At 36.2% G+C, this 9,855-nt stretch overlaps 1 pseudogene; it reads left to right on the top strand.

The window, feature by feature from the left end:
- Positions 1–1,113: 1,113 nt before the first annotated feature.
- LOC113838179 lies at positions 1,114–8,696 on the top strand (annotated as a pseudogene).
- Positions 8,697–9,855: the final 1,159 nt, after the last annotated feature.

Below are 9,855 nucleotides of genomic sequence, written 5' to 3'. Positions count from 1 at the left end.
TTTATTGAGAGACATCAATGAACAATGATTGGAAACTTCTGCTATTTTGCTGTTGTGGTGGTTGGTGGTGTTGATTGTGTCTGTGTGTTATTCCTTTTGGTTTTGCTGATGTGAGATTATTTCTTGTACTTTCATGGTTGTAGTTAACCTCCTTAGTTTGGATTTTTCCTTCGAGCACATTTGGTAGGACCAGAGTTTAAATATGCCTTTATTATGGAATATCCTATTTTCTCTGTTCATGGTAATTGAAAGTTTTGCTAGGTATAGAAATCTACACTGGCATCCATGGTTTAGAGACAGCAGGTTATTTGTGGGGACCCTTCCAGCATTTAGTGTTTCCATAGAGAATTCTGGTGTAATTCTATTAGGTCTGATTTTATATGTGACTTAGTTGCTTCCTTTGCATCTAACATTCTGTCTTTGTTCTGCCTGGTTAGTGTTTTGATTCTTACATGGTAGGGGGACATTCTTTTCTGGTACTATCTATTTGGTGTTCTATATTCTTCTTGTACCTTTATAAGCATGACCTCCTATAGATTAGGAAAAATTTCTTCTATGACTTTGTTCAAAATACTTTCTGGGCTTTTGATGGGGGATTCTTCTTCCCCTATACATATTATTCATTTGCTTAATCCTTTCAGGGTGCCCCAGATGTCCTGGATGTATTGTGTCAGAAACTTTTTAGATTTATTATTGTCTTTTATCCATGTAGCCATTTCTTCTACTGTAGCTTCTATTTCTGAGATACCCTTTTCACCTTTTTTTTTTATTTAAATTAGTAACAAGCTTGCTTCACATGTCAATTCCAACTCCCTCTCCTTCTACCCCTCTCCTGCCCCCAACCAACTCTCCAACCCCCACCCCATAGCCCCTCTGCTCCCTAGGGAGGGTGAGGCCCTCCATGGGGGAATCTCCGAAAGTCTGTCATATCATCCCACGAAGGGCCTAGAACCTACCCGACATGTGCAGGCTGAGAGAGCATCCCTCCATGTGGAATGGTCTCCCAAATTACATTCATGCACCAGGAATAAATACTGATCTACTACCTGAGGCCCCATAGATTCCTGAGTGCTCCTCACTGACACCCACATTCAGGGGGTCTGGATAAGTCCCATGCTGGCCTCTCAGGCATCAGTTTTTGATCCATGAGCTCCCCCTTATTCAGCTCAGCTGATTCTGTGGATTTCACCACCCCTGTCTTGACTCCTTTGCTCATCACTCCTCCTCTCTGCAATTCAGTGTTTAGATGTGGGTGTCTGCCTCTGCTTCCTTCCGCCACTGGATGAAGGCTCTAAAATGTCATATAAGGTAGTCATCAGCCTCATCAGGAAAGGGCATTTACGGTAATCGCTCCACTATTACTAAGATTGCCAGGTGGTGTCATCTTTGTAGATCTCTGCATGTCTCCCTAATGCCACTTCTCTCCTCAAACCTATGATGACTCCCTCTATTATGGTATCTTTCATCCTGATCTCTATTCTCCCACCTCTCCATCTCTTATATTCTGTTGGTGAAGGTTGCCTCTGTACTTCCTATTTTTATTCTTAAACTGTTTGATCACGTTATTTACACAGTTTGTGTTTACTTTATTGCTTCTGTTTCCATTTTCAGATCTTGAACAGTTTTATTTCCTTTAAATATTTATTTCCCAGGCTTCCCTTGAAGGATTTATTCACTTCCTTTTTAAATACCACTATCATCTTCATTTAGTTAGTTTTATGGCCATTTTTCTTGTGAGCCAGCTTCAGTGCCTTTTGTGCTAGAAGAGCTGGGCCCTGGTGGTGACAAAGTGCCCTGGCTGTTACTGATTTTGTTCTATGCTGTCATATACGCATGTGCATTTGTAGTGATTATATGTCTAGGTGACAATATTTTGTTTTTTCTTGGTTGGATGGTTGTCTGTGGCTTCTGTTACTCCCTGGGTTTTCAGAGAGTGTGTTGACTGGTTGTTGCCTAGTTTGCTAGCCTGCTCATCTTGTGTGTTTGAGGTGCAGGGGGAGTAGTGGGAATACTTGCTGGTTTTGGAGGCTGGGAGAAGGGGAAGTCAGGGAGAGATAATATGAAGGATCCACAAGAGGCATGTACAGAGGGGGAAATGTTTCCATTAGTGTTCTTTCATAGAATTAGAGTTGACTCAGAGTGTTGGCTCTAGGGTAAGAGAGTATGGCAAAGGTCTACAGTCAGCCAACCTGGTTTTCTAGCAGGCTTGCTTATGGTTTAGCAAGGGGGGTATCTGTCCAATTTGGTGGCTGAGACACAGGGATGAGGCCAGAATAGAAGGGCAGTGGGGAATGATATGTGGGATCCAGAAGAGGTGTTCACAGGGGTGGGAATGTGAAGCTGCCGCTTGTGTTCTGTTGCAGTGCTAGGAGTGACTCTGATAAGTGTGTCTGGGGTAATAAAGAGAGTGGGGAAAGTCTATGGTTCCTTTGTGACTTTTCAAAGATAAGAATCCTGAATAGCTGTGTATTGGTGGTGCACGCCTTTAGTTCCAGCACTCGGGAAGCAGAGGCAGGTGGATCTCTGTGAGTTCAAGACCAGCCTGGTGTACAATAGCTAGTTCCAGGACAGCCTTCAAAGATACAGAAAAACCCTGTCTCGAAAAAAAACAAGCAAGCAAACAAACAAAAAACAAAAGAATCCTGAATAATTTCTCCTTCTTAAACTACTGTATCCATCACAATATTTACATATTGCTCTACAGGGTGGACTTTTTATTGCTGGTCAGAGATAAAAGTTCATCAATAATCTTGCATTGACTGTTCACTTTCCTAATTTCATCTTTTGAAAATGAATTATTCTCTGTGTTCCCTGGGGCTGATAATACTATGGATTGCTGGTAGTGAATAAAATAGGATACAAAAGGAAAATGGTGAGGTGACCTCTACAGTAGCTGCATTCCAAGTTTTTACTTTCCTCATAAGAAATTGTAGGCTCTGTCTTCTAGGATGCAAATGTGATTTTTAGAACTGTAAAAGTGAGATGTCAGATGAGACAGTATCTATCATACTGGGAAGATTTTGACACACATGGAATTCAGTGAGCTAGTGTATAATACTTTGAAATTCTCTTCAAAATGATATACTCACATGTTTTATGAAAATATGTTTGTTATGCAGACAAAAATTTTACCCATAATATGCAAAGGTCTCATTTCATTTATATATGAAATATATGACATGAAGATAATCTTAAATATTGCTGATGAATTTTTCATGTGATTTTGTCTGTCTCTCTTACAGTGACATAGACACTAACATGAACATTCTTGTTTGGTGTGGCCCAGGTTTCAAATGTTTTTCTTGTCCCAAGAGAAACACAGCACATTGTATATGTGTAACATGTTATTTTTATCTCAATTTGTTGTATTTTTATTTTTAGACTAACTAGGTTATTTAAAAGGGTTCTTTTTAAGGTTATGAATTATTGTATTCATTCTGAAATATATAACATTATTTTCATTTTAAATGATTATTTGAATATTCTTTGAAATTATTAAGAGGATAGAATTGTCATCAGTTTTCCCATTGAAAATCATTATTTTGGAAATGATTTTGGAATGAAGTCCCAATAAAGTAGATTAGATTAAGCTAAAGTTGGGCACAATATGGTAGTATTTGTTCATCCTCTTAAGATTAATAAATTTAACACAGTATCTATGGGTTAGAACTGAAAATTAATTAGTACAGATCATTTCACCTCTTTGTTTTATAATACACAATATACTTAATCACCAGAAGTTACTCTCAAAATAAACCAAATGTATTGTAGCATAAGTGAACTGACAAAGATCTAAAAATATTTTAAAAGTCTACAAACTAAAGAATACACATTCCCATCAGCCCATAAAATTTTCCCCCAAATTGATACATGAAGAGAAAAAAAAGAGGGCATTAGGTCCCTGGGAACTGGAGTTATGGGTGATTGTAAGCCACCATGTGGTTGCTAGGAAGTGAACACATTACCTCTGAAAGAATAGAGAACACTACTACTGATACATCTAATAAAATTAAATAAAATAATACACCTTCACAACACACACACACACACACACACACACACACACACACACACATTGGTTTTTTGAGACAGTGATTCTCTGTGTATCCCTGGCCTTCCTGGAACTCACTATGCAGACCAAGCTGAACTTATATACTGAGATACACCTACCTCAGCCTACTGCGATCTCGGATGAAAGGCATGTGCCACCATGCATAGCTACTTGCTTCATATTTTTAATGTAATTTGAAAAAAAACACTTTCTTAGGAATTTCAGGCATGCTACAATATACTTTGACAATATTCATGCCCTTTTTTCTATAATTCTTTTCATATTGGCTCTAACCCTTTTCAGATTTCATATAGTTTTTTTTTTTTTTTTTTTTTTTGGATAACCTACCTACCTGGGGCCACTCCCTAAAGAAAACTGATTCTTAATAATATAAGAGCCTTTAATTGTAATAAAAATCAAAACACAAAGCATGTCTCAATAACTTGGTACAGCTCACATAATATTGTGTTTTACCTGATGAGCTATAATGGGCAGCACTCTTATAATACATGCCAACTTTAACCACAGTTGCTTGAAAGTCATTGTAAAACAAAATACTTTCTGATTGGATTTAATTCCAATTTCATAAGATGAATTCAATACCTGACACAATTATTGGGGCCAGAAATATGTGGCTAGAAGTCCTAGACCCTACAATACGATTTGTAAATGAAGTAACATGGATAAAGTAGTACAAAAAATGGATAAAGAACACTGAAATAAGGAAACTTTGTAAGGCATAGGACTCTTATTGTGTCCTCAATAAGAGTCTCTACACAAGATCATATATAAAAGAAGGTCTATAACTAATAAGAAAAAATTGCAACTTGATCAAGAAATGTAAAATATAAATGCAACTTCTTGTCATAACTTAATCAATGGAAAACAATTTATTGAGAAAAAGAATGAACTTTACACTCATGGCTATGCTCCTATGATTGGTATTTGTTTAGTACCAGGAGCAGGAAAATTAATTTATATTTCTCTGTTCATGTATTCATGTCTATTTTATGGCCTATAATATATGTATTGGAAATACAGACCTCAGCTGCAATTATGTCAAAAAATGACTTTTCCATATTTTTGCATAAAAATATTATGAAATATCATCATCCAGAGAATTCATTTCATATGAGAGTTTAGAAATGAAAAATCAAATTCCTATAGAAAACAAGTTGGTCAGGGTTTGTTTGATGAGTACATATATAAAAATTCATCTGAAAGACCTTCTTGAAGTTGCAAAAATATTTTAGATCTTTATAAAAGCAGTTGATTCAGCATGAATCCATTCCATTCTACTGTGTGAGATATTTATTCATTTAACTTGTGTTTGAATTTTCATTGTATATATTCTTTGTACATGATACATAAGAGCCATAATATATTGTACCTTTGACATTAACCTCTATATTCACTTTAATACACTTTCTCTGTATTGCTTTTTGAAAATTTTTGGACATTTAAATATATATGCTTCATAATATTAAAATGGCATTTGAGTAGAGTTGAGTAGAGTGAAAAACAGTAAGTTCAAAGATTACATTATATTGTTTCATGTCATCTGTTGTTGCAATGCAATAGGAAAAACTCTATAGGAAATGATTCTGAGATCTTGACTCATCCTTGAGGATTAAAAGCTGTTTGTGATTCAGCAAGTCTCCTCGATACTCTAAAATTTAGTTGGGCATAAATAAAATAAGTTTAAGTAAATCTCACACTGGGTCAAAGAGGTAATTTGTTAAAATTCAAAATCAGTTTCAAATAACTATTCAAGGAAAAAGGAAAGTTATTTAGAAATCAAGAAAATAACCAAGTAGGTAAATAATTCGTTTGAAAAAAAATAAGGTGAATATCTTTTCCCATTCAGTGGGCTGCTGTTTTGTTGTGCTGACTGTGTCCTATGCCTTACAAAAGCTTCTCAGTTTCAGGAAGTCCCTTTTATTAATTGTTGATCTCAGTGTCTGTCCTACTGGTGTATTGTTCTGGAAGGGGTCTCCAGTACCAATTAATTCAAGGGTTTTTCCCACTTTCACTTCCAATAGGTTCAGTGTGGCTGGATGTATGTTGAGGTCTCTGATCCATTTGGACTAAAGTTTTGTGCATGTTGAAAGACATGGTTCTATCTCCAGTCTTCTACATTCCAGCATCCAGTTATGCCAGCACCATTTGTTGAAGATGCTTTCTTTAGTCCATCATATAAATTTAGCTTCTTTTTAAAAAATCAGGTGTCCTTAGCTGTGTGGTTTAATATCAGGGTTTTCAACTCTATTCCCTTGTCTACCTGTCTATTTTTGTGTGAATACCAAGCTGTTTTCAGGATTATACCTCTGTAAGAGAGCTTGAAGTCAGGTGGGTGATGCCGTCAGAAATTTATCTAAAGTACAGGGTTGTTTTGGCTATCCTGGTTCTTTTGTTTCTCCATATAAAGTTGAGAATTGTTCTTTCAAGGTCTGTGAAGAATTGTGTTGGGATTTCGATGGAGACTGCATTAAATTTGTAGATTGCTCTTGGCAACATTGCCATTTTTAGTATATTGATCCTACATATCCAAGAACATGGGAAATCCTTCCTAATTTCTAATATCTTTCTTTAATTTCTTTCTTTAGATAATCAAAATTATTATGGCACAGTTCTTTCACATTTTTTGGTTACCATTATCACAAGGTATTTCATGTTGTTTGTGGCAATTGTAAACAGTGATGTTTCTCTGATTTCTTTCTCCACAAATGTATCATCTATATGTAGTAGGGCTACAGATTTTTTTGAGTTAATCTTGTATCCTGCCACTTTGCTGAAGGTGTTTGTCAGCTGTAGCAGTTCCCTGGAAGAGGTTTCTGGGTCACCTATGTAGACTATAATATCATCTGCAAATACTGAAAATTTTACTTCTTCCTTTCCTATTTCTATCCCCTTTATATTGGTTTGTTGTCTTATTGCTCTAGCTAGAAGTTATAGGAAAATATTGAAGAGGTATGGAGATAGTTTACAGTCTTGTCTTGTCCTTGATTTTAGAGAAATCACTTTGTGTTTCTCTGAATTTAATTTGATTCTGGATGTCAGCTTCCTGTATATTGCTTTTATTATTTTAAGGTATGTTCCTGTTATCCTTGATCTCTCTAAGACCTTTATCATGAAATGGTGTTGGACTTTGTCAAAGGATTTTTCATCATCTAGTGAGATGATCTTGTGTTTTTTTCCCTCAGATTGTTTATATGATGGATTACATTGATGGATTTTCGTATGTTGAACCATCCCTGGGATGAAGCCTACTGGATCATGTTGGATGATTTCTCTGATGTGTTCTTGGATTCGATTTGTCAGTATTTTGTTGAGTATTTTTATATCAATGTTCATGAAGGATATTGGTCTGGAATTCTCTTTCTTACTTGTATCTTTGTGTGGCTTGGGTATCAAGGATATTGAAGCCTTATAAAAAGAGTTTGGCAACAACACTTCTTCTATTGGGTGGAATAGTTTGAGGAGAATTGTTATGAGCTGTTCCTGGAATTTATGGTAGAATTCTGCACTGAAGCCATCTGGCCATGGGCTTTTGTTTTGGTTGGGAGACTTTTCCAGATGTCTCTGGCCTGGCATACCTTTATATCTACAATAAAAACATTCTCCTCAACCATGAAATAAATAATTGCTTATAGAGAAACTGTTCAGGCAGTGCTGCAGGGAAGTCCAGGCAAGGCCAGAAATTGGCTTGCCATGTCACCTCAGACATGTAGAATGTTGTCCACAGAGCCTGGGATGGGACTCTGGATGTATTTTCCTCATAAAAGAAAAGGGAATGGAAAGGCCCATTCTATGTCATCCAAGGGGAAGACCTCCAGTTTTGGCAGATAAAGGCCTGGTCTTTTGGGGATTGTGACAATGACTTGATGAATGGAACAGGAGATCTAATTCACTAAATAAGCCATTGAGACCATCAGCAAGGTGAACCTAAAACTCAAATTCTTTGTTCACTGTTCCAGCCTCATCCATGCAATGCCAGGGACTCACTGTGGGGGGTAGATCATGAACTTGCAGTAAGTACTAAAGCCAATTTACCAAGACATTTCACTGGTGTTGGTCAGTGGCAACAAGGACTTGGGAAATGTTCTCACAGCCGAGATTGTGGAGTAGTTCTGCCATACATGGGTAGATGACTATTTCAACTTCTAGGTAGTGAGCCTCCTGTTGCTGGTGCTCAATTCATAGTTCTTCTATGATGCCTCCAAGTTTCCTGCACTGAAGCAAGCCCAGGACTATTGGCTAGGCCAATAGCTGAGAGTTGCAGTGCAGCAGAGGTGCTAGTAAGCCATTGTCTTCCAGACATCCAGCAGTTCATGTAGAGTATTGATGAGGATAAAGACTACCTCAATTTTAACAAGACTGTCTGGAAGTAGGTGGTAGACAAGGTTACTAAAGCAGGTATCAGAGTTGTGTTCTTTAGCCACTATCACAGGAATGGTGGAGAGAACCAACCAGGATGTTAGCATGATGGTTTAATTTGCAATCTGGTTCCAGAAAAGGAAAAGACACCCATGAGTTCTGTGTGGTGTTCATCACTGCTGAGAAAGTTTTTCACTATTACTACCGCTTAGTTGAGGTGAGCAAGAGAGGAATTTATGATGACCTGAAACAGCTGATGAAGGAGTGATTCCCTCTATAACTCAATGAGTTTTCATGCCCATGACCATTCATCTTGCTAGAATGTTCACAGCCCCTCATAGCAATGTCTGAGTTGACAGGCAGGTTTTTGAATGTATTTGACCTTTTGTGAGTCAACATGTTAGTTCCTATCCTTAATTATATTCAAAAGAAGGCAATCTTCTTCTTAAAAAGCCAGAAAAGAAGAGAAAGATAAAGAGTAATAGACAATATCCTTCCAGAATAATTCTGAGGGCAATTCCAGAGATTATGAGTGATCCAAAGCTGTTGAAAATATTTCAGGATCTATGGTGAGACAAATATTTCCATAAAATAAAAGAGAGTTCTTTAGCACTTCACTTTCATGAAATGATCTGCAAGAAAAAAAAAATCTGATTAATGAATGCAACTGATGAAAAAGACCTCATGAATATTTGTGCAGTATTATCACATGTTAGTTTTAGAAAATGCCTCATTCTTTTTATCAAAAGAAACATTGTCCAAAATATAAAGTATGATACACTACAAGATAAATGTTAAAATTTTAAGAATACAACAAAGCAATCAAATATTAATTGAATCAATGCATAAATTTTTAAATTATGCAAACAATGAACACACTCTGAATAGCAAATAGAAAATAGATAACTATTAATTAGACATTTAAATTTTAATTTAAATACATTTATGTAAAATTTAAAAACAGAAGCACAAAGCTTTCAGATACTTCTTGTTTAGCATAGTATCTATTACTTGTGAATGCAAAGGGTCCTCAGGACACTTACTCTGATTTTAGCAGGTGTGAAAGTGTGTGGAATAGATTAAAAAGGTTTTTTTGACAAAAGTTTGTTTAAATTTGTGTGCTGTCAGTATGTGCTTTGTTGTATTTATTTATCTCACCCGACTCAAATTTCTAAAATAAAATATTTTCCATAATGAAAAAAGACACCTTATTAATGAATGTTTGACAAGAAAAAGCCACAAATATTCAATATTAATATTGATAGGCCCAACACCATCTCTACCTTCACTGCTGTGAATTCTTCCCTCATTTGCAATGGTTTTAGCCTATCCACTGATTCATTCTTCTGCTCTATCAATATTATTTTTGCACAGGTAGACACAATTTCTTTTTATTTAAAAATAACATCCATTTCAGATTTTAAGCC

The sequence above is a fragment of the Cricetulus griseus genome, chromosome 8 (assembly GCF_003668045.3).
Source record: "Cricetulus griseus strain 17A/GY chromosome 8, alternate assembly CriGri-PICRH-1.0, whole genome shotgun sequence".
NCBI classification, from domain to species: Eukaryota; Metazoa; Chordata; class Mammalia; order Rodentia; family Cricetidae; genus Cricetulus; species Cricetulus griseus.
The sequence above is the reverse complement of the archived record's forward strand: the minus strand, read 5'-3'. Positions and strand labels throughout refer to the sequence as shown.